General features: G+C 41.7%; 1 protein-coding gene across 1 annotated transcript in view; it reads right to left on the bottom strand.

Moving 5' to 3' along the window:
- UNC13C (unc-13 homolog C) overlaps positions 1-25,784 on the bottom strand; it is a 718,105-nt gene that overhangs the window by 360,236 nt on the left and 332,085 nt on the right. The gene's annotated exons all lie outside the window — the stretch shown is intronic.

The raw sequence follows: 25,784 nt of genomic DNA, 5'->3' as shown, positions 1-25,784 counted from the left end.
TAATTCACCCATCACTGACCAATCAGCACCTAGAGCTGCCTCTCCTCTCGGCTAATCAGGATTGGCTTTGTCCCAGTGTGACTGGCAGACCTGTGAGCCAATGTGGAAGTAGCTCGGCTTGTTGGGGGATGGCTGTGGTGAGGGGTTCAGAGTCTGTGTGGCTGGAGGGCATTGTGTGTGAGTATGGCCAAGCTTCCCTGCAGGCTTCTCCCAGCATGAATATGTTTTATGGGTGTCCCTGCTGTTACATGTCTGTTACAAAGGAGATGGCCTAGTCAGTTGCTGAGGGGGATATTGTTCCCTTTGCAGCACTGCTGAGGGGGACAAATGTCCCCCTACGTAGTGTGCAGCACCCCCGCTTATCAGCATTTTATACATTCATTTTTATGAGGCGTGGTCACACCTCAGATTTGGTCACGCCCTCGGTACCCAAGTCCATCACTGCTCTCGACAGCCCTTTAAATTTCACCACTTATACATTAAAACAGTTACTTAAATACTGATGGATGGTTGTTTTAACATGATGTTGATGTTCAAATTAATGTATTTAATTTTAAATTTATAAATGTAACACCCCTTTGGCACATGCCTTTGGAAGGTGCCGTGTACAAGTGGTCCCATGTAGCAGTTAACTTCTCACAGCCTTTTAGTTTAATTAGTGGCAGTGCCTCAGGGGTAATGGCCGGGTCTTCCGTTCACCAGAGATTGACTCAGGAAACTTCTGCCACAACATATATAACCTGTTAACTCAACGAGTAAAAACCATACAAGGCTTTTTGACAAAACCACAATCGTATATTTATTTAGATTAAGGAAATAGCAAAGTAGGTGGCTACCTTCTAGCCATCAAAAAGATAACATGGGTCAACAACAATAGTTGTAAGAACATGAACTAAAAGAAGCACAGGGCACCGCAGGTCAGGGGGCTGCTTGGGCCTGTCAATTTTCTGTTTATAATCTTTCTCACTTGTACTGTAGCTTCCTTTTCTTTTATCCCCGGCATCTCCTGGTTGCCTCTATCTCCTCCCTGTCCGACTTTTATTTAACACACATTTCAAAATATTGTCATACCCAGGACTCAAACCTATCACTTCTCACATGACAGTCAGACACCTTACAATTTCTGATGGCAGCCCTGAACACAAACACCGATTACGAACCAGGATTTAGCAGCACACCTCGAGTACCTTTGCCGGTGAGTGTACCATTCAAGGATCTCCCCGCCGCTGATATTTGCTACATATCCACTACCAGCAGCACTATTTCTAAACCTTCTGTCTGTAACCTATATTGCCGGCTCCAGGCTTGTGCACAGCAGTTCTGATCCTGCTGCAGACGCAGCGTCACCAGCGCCCTCCTATATCTAGAGCTGGTGAATTATACTGCATAATTATTATCTATTTTTACTGTAGCCATTGGATTCACAATGTATTTGGCAGGGACACCTGGATAACAGTGGTACAACAGGATCGGTACCCCTTCATAATCGTACAGGACAAATCAGTATTGTCATACCCCTTACCAATGAGGCCAAGACCCATTCTCAGTGTGCGTCCTATGTGTCTATTTTGAAAATGAAGTAGGGGGCGCCAAGGCTTTTTCTGGCCAAGAACACTAAAAAGTCTAGTTATGGCTCTGTAAATCCTCACATGAGAATAATGGCAGGCATGGAATAGGAAAAATATGCAGACAATAGAAAGCAAGAATGTAAAAATATCACACACAAATGGACGAATGGTAGCAATAATTTACACACAATTTGCACCAATGATTTACTAAACTCCAAAATCTCAAGCCAATTACTTAATCTCAAAAAAAATCCCTACTCAAGATATCAACCACAGTCACACACAATATTGCAGCATATAAATATACATCGCAATATGATAAAGTTACCAGCTCTGTCTTGTAGTGGGTACCAGGGGCGTTGGCACACATGCAATATAGGTCACGCCAGCAGTCTTAAAACAGCAATGTTCTGTTGAAAACAGTTCCAGCAAATACTATAGAATGAAATTTAGATGAAGGCAATACTCCGATGCTCCTTAACTGACAGATTGTGTTAAGCTGGGTACACACTGACAGATATATTGGCCAATCAACTGTACGGCCAATACGTTGGTTGCCCGTCGGCCAGTGTGCACCAGCGATATGTCTGTGAATGAAGTCGTTCACAGACATATCGCATCAGCTGTGCTGCACAGCCAATGGACAAATATATCTGGAGATATATCTGTTCATCGGCAAGTGTGTACGGGCAATCAGTCGATCGCCCGTACATATGCAGAGACAGCGGCAGCTGCGGGACCCGTGGCTGCCTGGAAGATGATGGTCATTCAGTGTATATGAACAACCATTATTTACAGATAAATCTGCATATCACTCAATCTGCAGATATATTTTTGCAGGACGGTTGTGCGCCGACCCCCGTGTTTTGGTTTTGGATCTGTATCTCCTTCAAGGTTTTGGAACTGGATTTGGTTTTACAAAACCACCTTTGCGTGTTTTGGTTTTGGATCTGGATTTTTTCTAAAAATCATGAAAAACAGCTGAAATCACATAATTTGGGCCTGTTTTTGTTCCTACAGAACGATCGCCAAAATGTATTGATCTGATTGTAAGATCCTAACAACCCTTAAATCCTGGCAAAGGGAATAAAACACGATCTACAAGTCCGACATACTTAGCAGAATCGCTTTGTTTCAGCTCCTCCTTCAGTTTCTCAAGCTGCTTTTCCAACAGTCTAATTATTGGAATTACGTCACTCAAACTGGCAGTGTCTGAACTCACTTCACAGGTGACTACTTCAAAGGGTTTCAGCACTTTGCACAACACAAAGTATTTTCCACTGAGCTTGATTAAGATACATTCCTCTTTTTATGTCATAGTTCGTTGTGTAGCTTTGGATGGATTTTTGCTGTTCCTCCATCTGCTGAAGCCTATAAAGGGTGGAGTTCCACCTTGTAACTACCTCTTTTTTCAGCTGGTGACAGGGCAAATTCTAAATTTCTTGCAGGTGCTGCAATCTTCGACATGCACCTGCTGAATGGCGAAAAATGTACAGAAATTTTGCAGGCCACAGAGAGCATCTCCTGCACGGTCCTGTCATTTTAAAAGAAAAATTTGCACCACCAAGTTGATTGTGTGAGCAAAACATGGGATGTTTTGGTATTCACCCTGCTGTAATGCTCTCACAATATTGGTGGCGTTGTCAGAAATCATAAATCCTGAGGATAGACCAAGCAGGGTAAACCATTTTGCAATGACTTCCCTGAGTTTTTCTAAGAGGTTGTCAGTGGTATGCCTCTTACTGAAACCGGTGATACACAGAGTAACCTGCCTTTGAATGAGCTGCTGTTTCTTAGATGCTGCTGCTGTTGGTGGCACTGAAGGCAATACACCCACCCAGTGGGCTGTTACAGTCATGTAATCTTGCATTTGCCCTTTACCACTTGTCCACATATCTGTGGTTAAGTATACAGCGGGTTCAACAGCATTTTGGAGCACACTAATTAGGTTTTTTTACCGTCATTGTACAGGCTGGGAATTGCTTTTCTAGTGAAGTAGAACCTAGATGGGATTTGGTAGTGGGGACACAGGACCTCAATTAATGGTCTAAAACCCACTGCACTAATGGCAGATATCAGATGCACATCTAATACCAGCATAGATGTTATGGTGTCAGTAATCCGCTGTGCAACTGGGCGACTGCTGTCCTACTTGCTCCCCCTTGCAAAGGGTTGTTTAACAGACAATTGTTTTTTTGAACTGCTACTAGTAGTCTTCCTGTTCCCCTTCTGGGATGAAGATTCACTCCCAGCAGCAGAAGCAGGTGTAGCGCTCAAAGATTCTTCTGAGGAATCCAGGATAGGGGAGGACTGAGTTAGCCTCATCAAATTGAATGCAGGACTAGTTCCGATCATGAATGAGGTTATTGTTGATGAAGGTGTTGGTGGTGAAGATGCCAGGTTCTTGGTTCTAGCAAAGAGAAGGGAGCTAGCTGATGCTGGACTGCTTGCTCTTACTTTTTAAGCCAGGGCTTCTGAATTTTGCAAACACTTTTGATGGATGCGCTGTAGATGACGTAACCTTTAGTTACTCTGGCATGACAATGGGTACAGATGGCTTGACAATTGTTGTCCGGATGTGGGTAGAAATGATTCCACAAAAAAGAAGTGGATTTTTTTGTTTTATGCCCATACATTACAAAAAGCTTTTCCTTATCATGGGCAACAACTGTTTCCACTGGGGCCTGATTTATGCAAACAACATCCTCATCAACAACATCTTCATCATCAGCATCCTTATGAGCGTTAGCTACACAAATATCCTCCTCATCCTGGTGCACTTTCACAAGAGCATTCTCAATTTCTATGTCAGTATGTTGACTTGTGCAGCTCATCCTCACATTTGCAGAGAATGCACAAGTGGTGGAAGGAGGCTCCTCTTCAAGTACAGTTTTGGAAAGGTCAGGCTCACACAAGGCACCTGCCAACACACAAACTCTTCTCAGGGATTTGTGACATTTCTGAGCACACAGTTGGTTCCTGTACCTTAACAAATTTTTTTTTTTTTTAAACATCTACAGAGAGAAGGGCTTGCAACTTCATAATAGGCAGAACCACCAGTCATAAATAAAGACCATTCACAGTTAGAACTTGCAGTCGGCAGGTCTGGACCAGGGTGCTACATAAACATCAAATTGAGAAATTTGCAATTAAATTAAAACAACCAGATCAATTAATTCAAAATGGATCAATACTGATGTAATTTGATGGTTTACCACTTTCCCAAAATGTCTCCGACTGCCACATTCTCTCTCTCTCTCATAACTGCTGTATTTCTTTCCTACATTTTAACACTTTTTAAGATTGAATGTATTCTATTTCACTTTACTGCCGTTACACAAAATAATTATTACAGTTAAGTTACAGAACAATGAACATCCTACTTCCATAAATTGTGAAATCCAGCCAAATGTTTTATACAGGTCATTATCCTTTTTTAGCTCAAATACCTCTAAATTCAATAAAACATTAAAGTGAACCATACAGTATATGGGAGGGATTGGCTGTCTCTGCTTCAATCAGCAATGTCAGAACAGGGTTAGAATGCTCCTCAGAATAGGGAACAGCATTGTGTACTGTATCATCGTAAGCAAATGCCAAACTCAGGATAAACACTGAGTAGGATCATGCTGAACAATTGCAGGTGCATGCAGAGGTTTGATGAATGGCTAGGTGCATACAGGGCTGCACCAGTATATGTGCCAGGGTTACATCAGGCAGACATTGGATACACCTAATTCTTTTTTAACATTTATTTTGAAACAGTCAAATATTTTGAGTGTACTCATGACAAAATATGCATTGCTTGTCATGTACAAAAAAAATTATATATATATATATATATATATATATATATATACTGTATGGAAGGAGATGGCACTCCACGACAATTGAAAAAACTGCAGACAAAACGGTGTCCTAATAGTCAACGTTTCAGAGCTCTCAGGCTCTTTTATCAAGACAAATATCATATATTTGTCTTTTATCAAGACAAATATATATATAGTCCAAAAAGTTCGGCACTCTGTATAATGAAAATGATAAAGGGTGCCTTCCTAAATAAAATTACAGAAGATTTTTCCTATACTGGTGCATGGCAGCACCACAACGATAAGAAATAAGAGAGGCGGCACTCCCAGTTGAAAAATCAATCAAATAGTGTTTAAATGTATAAATACATGGGTACAGAAATAGTCGACGTTTCAGGACCCTAAGGTCTTTTCATCAGGACTGTACATACCAACCAAGGTGTAAAGAAAGGTGCTTACCTTTATGCAGAAGGTGCTGAAATCAAACTGCTGCAGCCCAGTGTGTCCCAGAGACACGGCCAGCGGGTCATCCGGCGGAAGCCGGGAACTCCAAGCTCGTCACCTAGCAACCGCGACGCCCGGCAGGTCGCGTCATCGGAAGATATATGCGAAAACGGGAAACTAAAAATAATTATTTTTAGTTTGTTTATGTGATTCATTTACTAGCCCTTTGGTGCTCTACATGTATTTATTGTAATTAACATCATGACTTAGGTTTCCCGTTCTGTGTTATGACATTTCCACTGACACTTTATTTTTTCAATATTTCTATTTCATTACAGATTTTAACTGATTCTTTTTCCTATTCCTGTTATAGGTTTCATGATCCGGTACGGCTCTCCATACTCTCTCTCACTTCTCCACATTCTGTTTCTGTCTCAATCTCCTTCACATTTTTCTACACACCTTTATATTCTCTCATATTTCTTCACACTCTCTTATACACACTCTCATACTTTATCCGCAATTTTTACACTCATTTATTCTGACTCTTCTCTCACTATGCATTACACACTGTTGTCGTCCGGGGTCTCCCAAAGACACAAGCTTGGCGTTCCCGGCTTCCGCTGGATGCCCTGCAGGCAGCGTCACTGGGACACCCTGGGCTGCAGCAGTTTGATTTCAGCACCTTCTGCATAAAGGTAAGCACCTTTCTTTACACCTTGGTTGGTATGTACAGTCCTGATGAAGGGTCTTGAAACGTTGACAATATCTTTACCCATGTATTTACTCATTTAAACACTATTGGGAGTGCCGCCTCTCTCTTTTTTCTCATCAATGTAGTGCTGCCATGTAAAATCTTTATATATATATATATATATATATATATATATATATATATATATATTACACTTTACAGCTAAAAGACACTTCCAAAATCATATATAAGCAAAATCAAAGAAGAAAACTAGGAGGTGAATCCACATTCAGTCAATCAAAAGCTGGTAGCTAGTGCTGGGTCATCATCCTCAGTATGTATTCGTACCAGCCCTCAGCCCATCCACAGTTGATGCAGCTGCTTCTCAGTGTGGTTCTGCCTCTGTTCACAATTACATGAACTCGGTCTTATTGTATTCTGCCTACTATAGACCTTCCTTCGCCTGTACCGCATTACAGGAGGCGAACACGTACAACGCAAACAGATCTACATATGGACAACTTATTTTACTGGGCACGATATTATCTAATTTACATCTTTTATGCCAGTACTTCTCAAACTCTGTCCTACATGGTTGATCACAGATGGTTAAATCAAATGGACTGAGGTGCTAATTAAGTCACCTGTGCTCAAACATGGATATCCTTAAAACCTGTACTGTTAGGGTGAATGTAGGAAATCAGTGTACTTCAGTGGTGCAGATATACTATATAAAAGCGAAAATTTGTCCTTCTGTCTTTCTAAACAAATCCACAGTTTACGAGCATAATAAAACATGGCGGAGGCAACTAAACAAAATTGAAATTGAAATGAGATTACTGTTAATTTTTAATTAATGAAAAAACACAATTTTTGCATAGCATTCGCCCTCTATAGGTGATGTACGGAATTACAAAAGGATTTAGCTTATCTACTATTTTTGCTTTTCTTTCTTCTCTACTAAATCGAAATTACTGTTAATTTTTACTTAATTAAAAAACACAATTTTTGCATAGCTTTCGCCCTCTACAGGTCAGGTACGGAATTAGAAAAGGATTTAGCTTATCTACTATTTTTTTCTTTTTTATCTTCTCTACTATATAAAAGTGAAAATTTGTCATTCTGTACTTCTGTCTTTCTATACAAATCCACAGTTTACAAGCAAAGATCGTGACATTTTACATACGAGCATATTAAAACATGGCAGAGGTAACTAAAAAAATGTAAAATGGAAGTGAATTACTGTTAATTTTTAATTAATTAAAAAACACAATTTTTGCTGGACGCTCATTGTGGGGCCTCACGACATATGGGTAGGGCCTCGGAGAAAGCGTTTTGTGTTGTCATGCTTTGTCATGATCTTAATGTTTATTATCGAAGAGAGCTTTAGCAGGCTTTGCCAGCATTCTCAGTTCTCTGACTATACCAACTTACGCAACAACATTCACTTCTTTCTTCCAACTGTGTCAAAATTATGACTTTGCAAGGGCACTGTTGTACTGTGAGCTGCCAAAATATTACACATGGAATGCTTCTCCAAAAGTTTTTCGGCGCAGAAAACAGGGAGTCGCTGTAGATGGTCATCCTGGTATCAGAGCAAGAGAAGCTCTTGGCCGTGTTTACACTGTACATCCTACAAATTTTGAATGCTTCTATCTCCAAAGTTTGCTTTACACCATTACAGGTCCTACTTCCTTCGAAGACCTTAGGACTGTTGATGAGAAGTTTGTCACACTTTTCATGAGGCCCGCCTAAGGAGACGTTGGTTGGAGGATGATGTGTAAACAAACATTCTTAAAATCCAGGGCAAGGCCTGGTACTCCAGCTAGTTAACAATAAAATTAAGTCTTCTCCAAACTGACCGGAGAATTCTATTTTGTACCGTTTTTCTTTTACTTTTGGGCTGTATTTTTGGGGGGCATTGGCAATGGTCTTTTCTGCATAGATAAACCTTTTTATTGGTTAATGCTCTAATACTTTATCATCAGGAGGATTAAGGGAACATTTATATCCTCACAACTGGTGGTAGCAGCTGCAGCGCTAGTACTTGGTTGGTTGCTGCTCCTGCTGTTCTATCGATTGATCTTTGTGATCCATATTGACTCATAATGGCATGTGCCATTAGCTTCTTTACTATGAGCTTTTACATAAAGAGGGGAATTCAATTAATCGCAAAAACCTGTTTTTTGCACAACTCTATTGCAAAAGTCACGTGAAAATGATATCCGCTTTTACTTGCGATAAGTTTAAATGAAGATGGGGAAATCTGCATGTACCCCAAAAATATGAAAAGTGATATAAGATAACAGGATAGAAGTGTTTTAGTGGCCCTAATAAAAGTATTCGGGCTTCTTAAATTATGTCAAATGGCTGTTAGATGCAATTTTCCAAAACAGTCAAATAATGTTAGAAAGCATGTGTTTTTTGCAAAAATAAATGCTCTACTTAAATTGGTGGTGCATAAATACGCCTATAAGTATACAGTCAGGTGCATAAATATTGGGACATTGACAGAATTTTCATATTTTGGCCTCTATTCACCACCACAATGGCTTTGAAATGAAACAAACAAGATGTGCTTTAACTGCAGACTTTCAGATTTAATTTGAGGGTAATTACATCCAAATCAGGTGAACGTTGTAGGAATTACAACTGTTTCTATATGTTCCTCACACTTTTTAAGGGGCCAAAAGTAATGGGACTATCAACTCAAAAGCTATTCCATGGGCAGGTGTGGGCTATTCCCTCGTTATTTCATTATCAATTAAGCAGGTAAAAGGTCTAGAGTTGATTCTAGGTGTTGCATTTGGAATCTAGAGTTGCATTTGGAATCAGTTGCTGTCAACTCTCAATATGAGATCCAAAGAGCTGTCACTATCAGTGAAGCAAGCCATCATTAGGATGAAAAATCAAAACAAACCCATCAGAGAGATAGCAAAAACATTAGGTGTGGCCAAATCAACTGTTTGAAACATTCTTAAAAAGAAAGAATGCACCGGAGAGCTCAGCAACACCAAAAGACCCGGAAGACAACTGTGGTGGATGACAGAAGAATTATTTCCCTGTGAAGAAAAACCCCTTTACGACAGTTGGCCAAATCAAGAACACTCTCCAGGAGGTAGGTGTATATGTGTCAAAGTCAACAATCAAGAGAAGACTTCACAGGAGTGAATATAGAGGGTTCACCACAAGATGTAAACCATTGGTGAGCCTCAAAAACAGGAAGACCAGATTAGAGTTTGCCAAACAACATCTAAAAAAGCCATTACAGTTCTGGAACAACATCCTATGGACAGATGAGACAAAGATCAACTTGTACCAGAGTGATGGGAAGAGAAGAGTATGGAGAAGGAAAGGAACTGCTCATGATCCAAAACATACCACCTCATCAGTGAAGCATGGTGGTGGTAGTGTCATGGTGTGGGCATGTATGGCTGCCAATGGAACTGGTTCCCTTGTATTTATTGATGATGTGATTGCTGACAAAAGCAGCAGAATGATTTCTGAAGTGTTTTGGGCAATATTATATGCTCATATTCAGTCAAATGCTTCAGAACTCATTGGAAGGCGCTTCACAGTGCAGATGGACATTTACCCGAAGCATACTGCAAAAGCAGCCAAAGAGTTTTTTAAGGCTAAAAAGTGGAATGTTATGCAATGGCCAAATCAATCCCCTGACCTGAATCCGATTGAGTATGCATTTCACTTGATGAAGTCAAAACTGAAGGGAAAATGCCCCACGAACCAGCAGGAATTGAGACATTTGCAGTAGAGGCCTGGTAGAGCATCACCAGGGCTGAAACCCATTGTCTGGTGATGTCTATGCGTTCCAGACTTCAGGCTGTAATTGCCTGCAAAGGATTTGCAACAAAGTATTAAAAAGTGAAAGTTAGATTTAGGATTGTTTAGTTTGTCCCATTATTTTGACCCCTTAAAAAGTGGGAGGCACATATAGAAACCGTTGTAATTCCGTTCACCTGATTTTGATGTAATTACCCTCAAATTAAATCTGAAAGTCTGCAGTTAAAGCACATCTTGTTTGTTTCATTTCAAAGCCATTGTAGTGGTGAATAGAGGCCAAAATATGAAAATTCTGTCAATGTCCCAATATTTATGCACCTGACTGTATAAGAGTATGTGTAATTTTAAGCCACGTTTAAAAACAAACCTTACAAATACGCCTCGAACACCTACCTTCAATCTTAAAAACACCTGTCCCATTCACATAGCACCCCCATATACCTGTTCCACATCAAATAAAACATTTTTCCTGCACTTTTCACTTTTTTACCCCAAAACTGACATGTCATTATTGGCCAAATGAAGCTAATTAAAAAAAAAAATCTTTTTGCCTAATTAGTCATTAAGGAGGGTGTCTACATAGTTCTGAACCAAGGGCCTAATTCAGACGATGGTGCCCTAGTGCGCATGCGCACGACGGAGGGAGCTCTGTCGTGCGCATGCGCAAGACCCGCATAGCGACAGTCAAGCTGTTGCTATGGGTCTCGCACCAAAGGGGGCGTGCTGATGGTGAGTGACAGCACGCCCCCTTTGGTGGGCGTGCCGGGGGCGTTGCTGCCCAGATGGAGGCGTTCCCATGGGAATGCCTACCGTCTGGGGCCGGCCCCACTGACATCACTAGTGATGTCAGTGGGAGTGCTTTTGGCTCTGATAGAGCCAAAAGCACTCCTGGGCTTGCGGCAGCGAGACCCTACCGCAGGGTTTCGTCGCAAGCCCGATGGTCGCGATGGTCTTGACCATCGCGACCATTTTTTTGGCCGCACGCATAAGCTGTGGGTGGTTACCCACAGCTATGTGAGCGGCCAGGAGGCCGCTCCAATTTTAGGTAGGAGGGCCCTGATTCAGAGCGAGCGCTCTGGTCAGAGCGTCCGGCTCTGAATCAGGCCCCAAGTCCCCACATTTTTACCTTAAAATAGAGATTTCCCCAACTTTTCACCTGCTCAGGATGTGGTGAAAACTAATTTGCTATAATTTGCTATGGAGAATTCGCACCCGCGAAAACGGATTGCGCGCTGAGTATTTCATCGCACGACAAGCTGTTTTTCGCGAAAATGCAGCTTATTGTGGCTAACTGAATTCCCCACAAAGTGTGCAAGGCGATGATTGATATAGAAAGTCAGTACTGTATAAAGTGATTAAAAGACATACAGTAGATCTGGGACCAGAAAAGCAGATGAGGGTGAACTAGTTGACAAGGCATCTATCAAAATAAAACCTACCAACTATTCAATGCTCCCCTCCAGGAATGGGAGGTCCAGTTTGTAATTATGTATTTATTGAAATTTAAATTGTACATACAGTAAATAGGATATAAAAAAGGGGGGAATTAAAGAATGAGACCAAAGATGATGGTCAGATGAGACCAAAATGAAACTCTTTGGATGCCATAATACACACCATGTTTGGAGGAGAAATGGCACTGCACATCACCTAAAAAACACCATACCAACAGTGAAGTTTGGCATTGGGAACATCAAGGTGTGGGGATGTTTTTCAGCATACGGTACTGGCAGACTTCATTTAATTGAAGAGGATGAATGAAAAAATGTACAGAGACATTCTTGATAAAAATCTGCTGCCATCTATCAGGATGCTGAAGATGAAACGAGGGCGGACCTTTCAGCAAGACAATGATCCCAAACACACAGCCAAGGACACTCTCAATTGGTTTCAGGGAAAGAAAATAAAGCTGCTAGAATGGCCCAGCCAATCACCTGACTTGAATCCAATTGAAAATCTATGGAAAGAACTAAAGATCAGAGTTCATAGAAGAGGCCCACGGAACCTTCAAGATTTGAAGGAAGAATGAGCCAAAATCACACCTGAGCAATGCATGCGACTAGTTTCTCCATACAGGAGGCGTCTTGAAGCTGTCATTACCAACAAAGGCTTTTGTATGAAGTATTAAATACATTTCAGTAAGCATGTTCAATACTTTTTCCCTTTGCCATTCCACATTATTACACATAATTTAATTTATGGACATCTATGCTTTGATTTCTTTGCATGTGTGGATTGGATGGGATGTTAATGACATTTGGTGAAAATTTCATTACAATAGCCCCATTACAAATATATTTACTGAGAAAAACGTGGTTGTGTTCAATACTTATTTTACCAGCTGTATATCAGTGAGATTAAATGAGTGGAGAGCTTGTATGATATAAAGACGTACTTGGGAAAAGAGATCTGACGAAGGGGTAATGTTCATATGATGGGAGAACATTCAATAAATAATTTTTACTTAACAGTATTAATAGCATATATTCATTCTGTAATGCTACATAATATAAAATCATACTATAAGGAAGAGGAATATGAACATTAAAGGACACGATGGTTCGCAATAGTATTCATCCACTAAAAGTCAACAAATTTGTCTGTATTACAAATGACACTTACACAGACTGTCCCAGAAAGTACAGTACTTTATTGGGAACCAGTACATTTTCAAACTCATAATTAATTATTTGACTGCAGATTTAAAACATAAATAAAAATGCTGCTTGCATAAGTACAGATGTGTCCACATATATCTATTCTGTGCGCTACAACGCCGTACACAATGCGTGAGCGCTGTGCGAATCGGTAGCGCCGAGCATCTTTTTATGTGACTATTTCCTTAAAATGTGTTTTAATCGCAAAGCGATGTGAATAGGACGAACAATCAGTCTCTGCTGATTAAAATATGCGGCATGCCTAGATTCTGTGTACAACTGAGGTTATATCTGCATGCTGGGCCGCCATCAGGGGGGGACTGCAGGGCCTGTAGTCCCGGACCCGGAGAGAGCAGGGGCCCGGCCAGGTGGCAAAGGTGAAGAGCCAGATATGCACCGGTACCCGGAAGCACAGCGCTGCCTGCGTAAGTGTTCTAGTCCAGCACTTCAAAAATGGCACCAGCCACGAGTGCATCACATCTCGCGGACCCGCAGCCAATCAGGAGTGGCTGCTCCTGATTGGCTGCCGGTCCGCGAGTTGTGATTGGCTCACGGACGGTGACACAGGCGCTTTCTAGCTGGCTGCCGTGCTGGTGCATATTTGAACTGCTGCGGCGCTGCCACCCGGGCCCCCACTCTCTCAGGACCAGCTGAAGTCTGGTAAGTACATTAGGAGGACCTTTCACTGCGTGTCTGCCCCCCCCAAGTCCAGACATCTTTCCTTGGCCTGTGCTTCACCCCTACTCCAGCCTCCCCCCAGAATAAGGTTCAGCCTTCCCTGCCCTATGCTTCCTTCCTCCCCCCCCCCTAGGGGGGCCCTGCCTATTTTAATAGTACCGGGCCCCACAATTTCTGGTGGCAGCCCTGTCTGCATGTGAAATGCTATGTTATAGTGTCAGCAGCTGTGATTCACAAGCAAACACAGCTGCAGTTCCACACAGAATATAGATATGCCGCATATTATTTTATATAGTACAGTAGCTGCTTGTGCGTCCTTTACAGAAAAAGTTTCATAAAAAGATGCTAGGCGGTACTGAGCCACGCCACGGCATCGTGTGATTAGAAGGGCTGCTTGACGCACAAGGAGGCTAGATGTATGTGGACACATCTGTATTGCATAAAGCTGCAATAATAGCTTTAAATCTGTTGGCGTAAGTTACTACCAGGTTTGCAAACTGTGAGACGATTCTCCCTTGCAGACATGCACCCAGTAGCTCAGGTTTGTTGGATAACGCTTGTGTACAGCAATTTTTAAGTGCCACATATTCTCAATTAGACTGAAATTTGGACTTTGACTAAAGCTGGCCATACACACTACAATTATCGAGGCGATCTGCCCGATATCCGCAGATCGCCCCGATAATTGTAGCGTGTGTGCAGGCAACAGAGGGTTAAATATTGCTCGGTCGGGCATGCCGGATTGTCCGGCATGCCCGTCCAATGAGATATTTAAGGGGTAAACTGTCGGCCGCATCGGGCACTATATGCCCAGCCGCAGCCGACAGACCGACATTTCCTGTGTTCCTTCCTAGAAATAATTGATAGTGATAAAGAAAATGTGTAAAATGACGTCTGTATTCATTTTTAAGGGCGAGGACAATGTCACTTGTTGGGTCACATGTAACTTGGTATCAAAACTGAAGGTAATGCTGCTGTGTTTGGAGGCCTGTTCTGTGGATGTGCCATCCTTTATAATTAAACAAATAACTGATCTCTGTAGCGGACAATATATTGCATATTATGATGCACCCCTATGTTAATACTGGTATAATACAGTGAAATGTTAGCATAACTCAGTTTGTGCAGATGTTAATGCATTAAAATTATAGGTGCCAGTAAGAATTCCCTTTGGGCATTACATGCCCTTATAATACACCACCTATACAACTCAAACCAGCACTCACCCCAAAAACCAGGGCCGGCCCTAGGCAACTGTCCATATAAGCCCTTTAGAATGCTGATTATCCCAAAACACCCATTAGAGCTGGGACAGCTGTGAAGTTTGGCAGGGGATAAATAAAACCTGGGTCCGATGGGGGCAAAAAACATAGTAAAGACCCAATGAGTCATGAAGAAGGAGGAAGCAGGGGGCCATGGGTGAATGTTTGCAGGTCAAATTATGCTACATAAAATTTTTTTTTTGTATTAGGAAGTATAAGCGCTGACAAAAACTGTGCTTCTTTCTATAGCTTATCACAAGTCTCTCACATTTGAGTATTAAAATAAAAATATGTTCCCAACATATACAGGTACACCACTAATTTTCCGGCACCCTTGGTTCCAGCACTGTGCCGAATTATCAATTTTGCTGGACAAAAGTGGCCATGTTGGGTAATACACTTGGAGGGCACCGCTGAGTCTGTTAAACATAAAAATCATGGCGATGGTGATGACGGCTTTAATCAGCTGCAAATATCCAGTCTGACCACACGGTGACCTGGCCCATCCCCACACACAATCTCACTGGTCACTTACAGTGCCAGGTATTTTCTTCAGCCTCTTGGCTGCACTGACATGTGCTGTGTAGCAGCGCTGATGGCGTCCCCCAGAAATCTCCTCCCCTTATCTCATCCCGTTCCACAAGCTCGAGCAGCAGTAAGACTGTGTCACTGTGACACAGCGCCGCCAGCGGCAATGCGCAGGAAATTTGTCCACATTAAAAGAGGCGCCGGAGCATAAGTTGCCGGAAAATCGGTGGAGTACCTGTATTCATTACATGTTCCTAGAAAAAGTAATGGCATATTGCAACAGTGTCATTTTCTAATATATGACGTTTTCAGTGTAGAAAGCATTCAACAGTACAACCCTGTGTACAGATATGAATCAAAATGTTTTATTCAAAACTAATTATAGGAAACCCCAGGGATGCTATAAGCAAAGCCATTATCCCTATTTCTATTTATAACATTATGAAATGGTCCACTTTTCTACACTGGCTTTTATTAACCAAATATTACAAATGTCATTTCATGCATCACCAATATTCACTGTGTTCCAGGTATAGATTTATAGACATCTGGGGTTCACAGGATTTTATTGCTTTATTAATATGTTCCTGAATTAATGAAACATAACTATAAGCTGCAACAACATATGAGAGGTCATCTCTAGAAACACCAATATATTTAAAATATTTTGTGGTATAAAATATGTACCGTTTCAAAAAAATATTTAAATGTACTTTAACACATAACTGTTTAGTTTGCATATAATGTTACATACTACAAGATATTGTGCATCATTGCTGTTGTAGGAATAATAATAATAACAACATCAAAATCCAGACAGGTCTATCCATATTTAAGAAAGCACACAAAAAATAACTTCACCCAAAATTAAAAATGAAATTTTACTTGCAAAAAAAATAAAAATAAAAAATACTTGAGCACTTCAAAACAAACCTGGCACAACACATTTTGCTGGATTATTTTAGGTCCCTGATGGATCTAATGGCCCCTGCTGCACTTCACTCTATTATTCGCACTGAATGAAACAAGATGAGTGATTTTTGATGTCCTCCCCTGTGAACTTCACATTGAGGTATATAGGAGGTTCACAATGAAATGGCTTTGATAACTGCTTGGCTTCTTTCAAACTGGCTAAGCAGTAAGATTATAGTGAAATCTGGTCCCAACAGGCTGCCCAAAAGAACAAGCAAATGAGCTATAGCAGGTAAATCCTCCGTTTTTTGTCTTGGATAAAGTTACAGTATGCTTAAAAGGTAGAGTCTAAAACAAATGTTATCCCTACTACAGGCACACATCTTGGTAGAATTTATGATTGAAATCACTATTAAACACAGCTTATTGGATACAGGGCCTGATTCAGAGCTGAACGCTCTGACCAGAGCGCTCGCTCTGAATCAGGGCCCTCCTCCCTGAAAATGGAGCGTCCTCTTGGACGCTCGCATAGCTGTGGGTGACCACCCACAGCATATGCGAGCGTCCATGATGATGGTTGCGATGGTCTTGACCATCGCGACCATCGAGCTTGCGACGGAGACCCTGCGGTAGGGTCTCCCTGCCACAAGCCCTGGAGTGATTTTGGCTCTATCAGAGCCAAAATCACTCCCACTGACATGTCAGTGGGGCCGGCTTCAGACGTGATGTCAGTGGGGCCGGCTTCACTAGTGATGTCAGTGGGGCCGGCTTCAGACAGTAGGCGTTCCCAAGGGAACGCCTCCGTCTGGCAGGCACGCCTCCGGCACGCCCACCAAAGGGGGCGTGCTGTCAATCAACATCGACAGCACGCCCCCTTTGGTGCGAGACCCGGAGCGACAGCTTGGCTGTCGCAGTCCGGGTCTCGCACATGCGCATGACGGAGCTCCCTCCGTCATGCGCATGCGCAGTGGGGAACATCGACCCGCTTGCGAGCGGGTCTGAATGACCTCCACAGCTTCTACATTTAAACAAACACAACCAATAATACACATGGTTGATTTCTGGTTTTTGGGTGACTTCATAAATAAACCTCAATCAATGAGGTACATTATGATGTCACTAACTCAGGTGGGAAAATGTTAAGTTAGCTAGGGGTGGGATAAATCATAACTGCCATTAGTCCCCATTTTCCAACTTTTCTAAATTTTTGGAGCTTATAGAGGGTACTGGCTTACTGGGTAAGAACCAACTGCCATGTTGAAATGGGTGTAACATGGGCAATTTTCTTGTCGAGGGACTGCCGTCTAAATAGGAAAAACTGCAAACATACCCACTTTCCTTGATTATACGGAAGAGTCTAGCATTTTGCCTAAGTGGCCTACATCCTGACAGGATCAGGTGCTGACCAAGGCGGAGGCTCCATTTAGTCACTTTCCCTTTATCTACAAGCTGAAGGAAGCAAATAGTGGGCCTGATTTAGAGATGCACGCAATGCCTGTTACTGCTGTCATCCCGTATGCTAATGACTCCGCCTCTTGTGCACAGAGATGCCCACCTCAGCTTCTCACAGCCGCCGCTTACTTACAACAACAGAAATATCAGTTGTATATTGAATATCTGATCAAGCCTATGCTGCCTCAGAGCACCACACCAAGATGCTGGGGCCTCTCCAGCTGTGTACAAATTTGCAGAGGCTCAGTAGGGCATGCCCAGAAAATGGTCCCGACATGCCTGTGTTTTTTTAACCATCCCGTTACCTCCCCCAAATGCTACCTACCAGATGCACTTTGTAAATAAAAAAGGGAAAAAACAGCACGTGGATCCCTCGCCATTCCTATTACATGCACTAGGCTGAACCAACCGGGAGAATAACACTATAGTACAGAAACACACAGCATGGGGTTCCCCTGCCATAGCATTAACCAGCCCCATACTGGTCAGCTCAGGGCTGGAATCCCTCTGAAAGTCATAACCCCCCAAAAAAATGTTGTCCGCCCACCCAAGGGGCAACCAACCCTGCCCCTTTACCCCTGGTGGCAGTGGGTGTGGAGTTAATGGTTAATAAAGAGTTAATATTGTTCTTTACAGTTGGCCTACAAGTCCCAGTAAGCCTTCCCCAGTATGATGGCACTTGTAGAACCACAAGTGTCAGCATGCCCAGACATTACGGGTCTGCAGGCGTTTGAAGACTCTCTGTAAAAAAAATATTAAAATAAAGACAAGAGACACATCAAATGTTTTATTGCTTTACTAAAAAAAAAAAAAAACACTCCTACACACAGCCATCATTTTCGATTGTAATACTCGTATCAGGACCTCCGTGGTCTATGCAGGCATCCACAACTTCTTTGCACAAAAATAAACCAACAGACTGGCTGTTTGCACAGCCGTGACAAAATGACAGGTCACTTGAGGACAATGCCATATAAATTAATGAGGAAGTGCTGATTGGCTGAGACCGTGGAAGCTGCAGCTCTCAGCCAATCAGCGCTTACTCATTAATCGGCCAATATGTGTGTTTTTTTTCCTGTGAGTGGCAATGTGGTTTCATTTTCTGTGGAGGGGGGGCAGTGTGCTTTTATTCCTTTGGGCGGCAATGGGGCATATTCAATTAACCATGGAGCTTACTACGTCTGCCCTGAGCTCTTCAATAACTGGCACTACCCAGAGCGGTAAGCCCCGGAGGGTGCACTGAATGAAGGCAAAATCTGTGTTACGTGAACCCCCTGGGCCTCACAGCGAGGGATAATTCCATACCTCCTGGCACTTAATCCAGGAGCTATGGTTTAACATGTGTCAGTCACTGCTTGGAAATTGGCAAGTAATTGAATACCTTCCCTCCGGCTGTTAAACCCAGAGCTGCAACCACACATTAAGACCTTCCTCTCGAAGGCATATTTACTTAATTTGATAGTATTCATTAAGTGCATAGTTGGATTTGAGGGGGGGAGGGGTGGGGAGGTGTTGTTCTAAATGACCCCAAAACAGCCACTTTAGCCTTTAAGGTGTTTAGGTTAATCTAGTGATCTTGTTTTGTCAGAACTCCAATTCTACTGTGGTACTGGACACAGAGTACATAAAAAGCAGGATCAGGCAGTGATTTTTAGAACTATATTTATGTACACTATGTAGACAAAAGTAACTGAACACTGACAGCAAATAGATCAACAAGATTTTATTGATGTCAGTACTTTGTAGGTCCACCACGTGCATTGATTACTGCAGACTCTCTTCTTAGCAAAGTGTCTACAAGTTCCTGGACAGCAGCAGGATGTATGTTTTGCCATTCCGCTTTAAATACAGTAACCAGCTGTGACACTGAAGAAGGTCAAGTCGGTCTAAAACACAAACGTCACTCAAAATCATCTCAAAGGGGTTAAGATCTGGACTCTGAGCTGGTCAGTCCATCCGGGTTATTGAATTTTCAGTATACCAGTCCAGCGTCGCTCTGGAAACATGACAGGTGGCATTGCCGTCCTGATAAAAACATTTGTTGTTTCAGTAGAACTGCCACAATGTAGGGAGCACAGAGCTATCGAGAACATCTCTATACTTCTCAGAGCTAATGTGACCATGCATTATAACTAGTGATCTATGGCATTATAACTAGTGATCTATGGCATTATAACTAGTGATCTATGCCAAAAAAGCATGCATGGGGGTGTCCAATCACTTTTGTCTACATAGTGTATAATAAGGAACAAATTAGGCATATAAAGGTTTATAAAGGTTTTCTTTACTGTAATACATTTTTAAATAGCTGCAATTTTTTCATACATTTCACTGCTTATTCATTTGCTATTATTTCAGGCATATGATGACACAATTTAAAAATTAAAACCCTTAAATTTTCTTTTTGACCTTATTTTACATTTGAATAAAAGGCCACAAAGGGCAATGTAAGAAGGACTGCAGGGGCAGTAGGGTCCTGCTGTATTTTGTAATGCCACTCTTTCCAAAAGGCGAATACTGTATAACTATCAATCACTTCACCCATCGCATTCTTTTTGGCTTAAATATAACAAATATAGGACATACACGCTAAGACGCTGTAGACTGCTACTATTACTCTTGATTACACTAGTCAACAATTTCAAACAGGGTGATTTTAACTAAATCGTACATGCAGAACACGAATCTGGCAGTAAATAGATTTTTTTTTATAGTCTTGTGTTCTTTGTTTTAAAAAATATATATTATTTTACCAATGTAAATTAAATGAATGGCTTAAAGCAGGGAACATACTGGAAAAACAATCACATTTGATATCAAAAAGCATGTGCAAGACTCACTTATATACATAATAAAAAAATCCTGCAAAGGTGGGCGGATACATTTAGAAAATATACTACTTACAGTTATTTTTTGCACAATAGTGTGGATCTCCCTTATAAAAAACCAGCAATAATCACCCATCATCGTTGTACCACCTCTACCATGACACCGTTGCCACTGTGCGAATATACTGATGGAATCGGTCCCCCTGCTTATCATACACTGCTCCCAATTGTAAAAAAGAAGTCCAGTTGTGAATATAAGAAATGTATCTTCAAAGACATACGACATCCTAACTTTTTGTAGTTAATCAGTAATTCAGCTTTGAGCTCTGTATAAATAATCTGCTTTTTTATTTCCTAAGAACCGACCAGCCACAAATCAGAAGGATTTCCATGCAGCTATTTCTGTCGCCTTAAGTGTGTCTTCGAAGGTTTTGTCTTTTAAAAGTAGTCTAATTTGAGGACCTACAAATATGCCTTCCTTCAACTTAGCATCACTTAATTTTGGAAAATGAACTTTGAAATACTCAAACCCTTCATCCTTTTTATCCATAACCTTTATATCATTTTTCATGAGGCCTAACTTAATATGTAAGGGAAGGAGAAGCACTAAAGGTGCATACATCATATTGTGCTTTCTGGGGACAAGCTCCTCTCTGATGGGCCAGTCCTTCACACTATGATGCTGCTGTAACAAAGCAATAAGGTTCACATCATTACTGATTTGGCAACAAAATATATTATAGTTTATGGCAATTACCAAGATTGACATGGCATCATAAATTTCTTTCATAGCTACCAAATGAACCACTGGTACCTACAGTTTGATGTTCCCATTATGAAATAACACAGCTTTTAAACTCCGTTTAAAAGAATTGATGATCTCTATTCTTCAGGATTATACTGAAACCCTAGTTCATCCATCAATCCATGTACATCTTTGCATTTCATAGCAACATGCAAAATTTTCATGTAGTTTTCTAAATACAAAAATCCTTGTGTCTTTAGCAAGCAAATTCCAATGGAGCAACCTGGATCCTGGTCTGTTGCTTTGAAAGTTTTAAATCCCTAACTACGGTAAGTGCCTGATTCAGCAGCGGACGCAAATGTAATCGCAACTGCAATCGCCTATAGATAAAATATGCTAATGCTTGCCAAAGCACAGCTGACATAAAGACGTTCACTGCAGCCTTCTCATATTTGTCCAATGTCCCTCTTCTGTCTAAACATCGGTACCACTGACGTACATCGGGCAATCAAGCAGCTTATGCACAGCCATGAAATGACGTTCAAATGGACAGACAAGCCTGCATTTTTAAGACCAACCCCACCCATCACCACCCCCAAACGCTGACAGCCTGTCACTCACTTTGCAATAGATTCCTCTGTGCGTCCATAATCACAAAGCAATCACTGCATACATGCAGTGTGGCTTATAAGCATGTGCAATAGCAAACAATCACTCGATCTGCATCTGTAATCGCCATTGCGTTCACTGCTCAATCAGGTCCTAAGTCATTTAGTTCACTTTACTCAATTAAATATGTTTTTTTGTCATGCTTGGGATTGTAACTGGGTTTGCAAGATGTAGAGGAACCAGCAGTGGGCTCAGGTGACTCTTGTCCTTCTGGAACCCTCTCGGTTAGATGGAGGGGATGGGTACAATATACCGGTGCTTGGTATCCCAGCCGTCAGAATCCCGACGCCGGCATCCCGACAGGGTTAACATACCGACACTTGTCGGTCAGTATCCTGACCCTCCTCTTCTCCCCGATGCCTTAACCTAACCTCCCCCGCTAGTGCCGAAAACTAACCTCCCCCTCCTCACACCCTAAACCTAACCCTTCCCCCCTAGTGCCTATCCATAACCCTTCCCCTAGTGCTTAACCCTAACGCTAACACTCCCCCTAACCGCGTGACTTACCTTCGGTATTCCGGCGGACCAGATGCCGGCGCCGGAATCCAAACATGTGTAGGGATTTTGGCGCTGGCATTCTGACCACCAGAATCCCCGATGTCAAGATAATGACCGCATTCCCGATGGAGGAACAGGAATCGGGTGTATGTGGCACTAGTCCTATTGCAGGTGGAAGAATGGTATATTCAATGTTAACTCTACTTTTTTTAAAAAACACCTCATTTTTTTTGTTACACAAAAATAATTTTGAAGGTATTGGTTGGTTCTCACTAGACGAATGGAACCACAAAGCCATACTATTCTTATTCCCTTTCATCCATTTCATCAGACTTACATAGCACGCTATACAGCACGATATGTAGTGCCCAACTTTTATTTTGATCACCGACACAGCAGCCAAAATAAACATAAAAAGCTTGCATTAGCTTCTGTATAATTGATTGATGCTGTGACTTCAATCTAAATTGTCCACAAAATAGACATGTGCAACGTTTTTGCTCAATATATTTCAGAAAACAAGCATCACACTGAAATTAGTCACCCTACTACTGCAGCTTATATACCGAAACCATCTAAACATTTGTATTTTATTTGGTTCAAATGTAGACAAACTTTATTGATTACCCTCCCGACAGATATTTAACACAAATAGGGATGGGTCAAAAATATTACGTATTTTCATATAATAAGGATTTAAACTATACATACTGTTTGCAATCGCTATCCCTGCACACGTAAACTGGTAAGATGTTGTCCATTTAAAACAAAAAAAAAATCAATATAGAAAGGAACATAGGCCCTCATTCAGAGCCACTCGCTAGCGGCAGTACGCTCGTTCCGAGCGATGTTCGCACTTCTGCGCATGCGTACGGATCGTTATACGCATGCGCGAACCAGTCAGTGCGGCCGAAATTCATGTGCTCGCAATATAGCGAATGCCTGCTATTTTGAGTGACAGAATGAGGCGTATGTGGGTGGTAACAGGGGAAGGTGCTTGAAAATGGGGAGTGGAGATCCGAACGCAGGCGTGCTTAAAGGTCAAAACGGGCGTTTTAAGGGTGTGCATAATTAATACAGCAGCGTCATTGACCACGTCACTGGGTTATTTTATAGCCAGAACTGCTCGCAAGATTGTGGTAGCAAAAACCAACCACAAGAATAGCGAGCAGTTCATACGCTGGTCGATGTACTCGATTAATCTAATAAATAGCGGACATGACGTATGGTGAGAGCGGCCAGGGGGCGTTTTTAACAAATAAACGAGCGTATGTTTTGCACGCTCGTTCAGACTTAGAGGTGTGAACAGACTGCAATTTGCGAACGGATCATTTGAATAGCCACCCCTTGCTTTTGAACGAACGACCGCAAATAGCGAACGGCTCTGAATCAGGCCCATAGTTTAAATCCAGAAGTCATCGTAAACGTAAATACGAAGTATTTCAAGTGCTAAGATATTTTTGCTAGCATCTAAAAAATGTGATGTCATAGAACATTTTAGTGTCATATTCTGAATCAGCACATGACCCCGTCCCTGTTGACGAGTGTATTACTTTCTTTGCTTGACTACAAAAGTGTACATAAAGATTTTGAAGTCATTTGGGGAAATTATTGCTTACAATATACAACATAGTACGTTATGACATTTTCGCAATAACCTTGCTCTAGGTCAGGGGTAGGCAACAGTTTTGCTGTTAGGGCATGCTAAACTGTCAGGGAATGCTGGGATGTGTAGTTCCACAGCAGCTGGAGTGCCATACCTTGCCTACCCTTGCTCCAGAGCCGTAATTAGAATTTTGTGAGTCGTAACTAGAGCATTGGCGCCCCCCCCCACCATTTTTTAAATAGGTACATAAGATAGTGCACCTGAAAAAGGGTCATGGCCTCATGGGGAAGGGCCAGGGAAGGGATAGGCGAAGCCAGGAGATGCTGGGGATAAAAGAAGAGGAAGCTACAATGTGAGAATGATTATAAACAGGAAAATTGACAGGCCCAAACAGCGCCCCCTGCCCTGCGGTGCCCTGTGCCATGGCACTGGCCGTGCTACCCTAGTTACGGCCCTGCCTTGCTCTATGTACTTCCTGACCTAGTACAGTGTTAGCTCTTAGTGATCAAATATATAAAAAGCAAGTTAATAATGTTATGCCCTTCTTTGGCAATGAATAAGTGAAATTATGCAATTAATACAAGGGACAGGGCTAATTATCAATTGGCACACAAACTGTAAGAAGCAATAACCACCAAGGCTCATGGCTGAATATTTAGTCAATAATAAACACTCAATAAAAAGACTGATGGAGATACACAATTTGATGTAACTCATCATACATAATATATACATTGCCCATCTCTGTGCATTGATGCTCGCTGAGTCACCGGCTACAGCAAGTAAGGGGGAAGTACTTTAAGATGTGTCAATGAATCGACCCAGGAGAGAGCATGAGCACATCTCTGCCCATTAGTTACAGGCTGTCACATTCCCTGTGATCTCCATTACCTAATTTCACTCACTACAAGCACATATTCGCATACACGTAAGTCATGGAAATATTCTGCATATACTCTTTATTTCCTGACAGAGAAAATGTGCTTAATTAGCATATTTTAATGCACTTCCCAATCTGTGGTTGTATATCAATATTATGTCTGGAGCACTAAGCTGGGTTGACATGCTTCAATTCATTCATTAGTTTCTTAGCAACTAGCAAAGCTTCATATTGGTGCCTTAACATTTCTTTTATTATATCCTTCATCTGTGGGGATACGAAATCCCAAAATTTCAGTTCATTTTAATTTCACATGGCATAATGCACACATAAGCATCATCACAAAGCTAACCACTCGCTAATATTGGTTCAATTTGTCTGTATGAATTTGTGATATGGATTGAGGAATTTGTGTACAGATGTGTCCACATACATCTTACTTCATCACGTGTTAAACAGCCCTTCTAGTTGCTCCATGCCATGGCGTGAATCAGTAGCACAAAGAGTCTTTTGTATAACGTTTTACCTTCAAATGCCTCTTATTCATAACGTGATGTGAATAGAATGCACAAGCAACTTCTGCTGATTAAAATGATATGTGGCATGCCTATATTCTGTGAGCGACTACAGTTATATCTACATGCAAATGCTACTTTACAGTGTCACAGCTGATGACACTGTAACGTAGCATTTCGTATGCAGATACACCCGCAGTTGCACACAGAATATAGGCATGCCACATATGAGGGTCCC

The sequence above is a fragment of the Taudactylus pleione genome, unplaced genomic scaffold, assembly GCF_031769625.1.
Source record: "Taudactylus pleione unplaced genomic scaffold, aTauple2 ptg000019l, whole genome shotgun sequence".
Taxonomy (NCBI): domain Eukaryota; kingdom Metazoa; phylum Chordata; class Amphibia; order Anura; family Myobatrachidae; genus Taudactylus; species Taudactylus pleione.
This window is presented reverse-complemented; position numbering and strand designations above follow the sequence as displayed.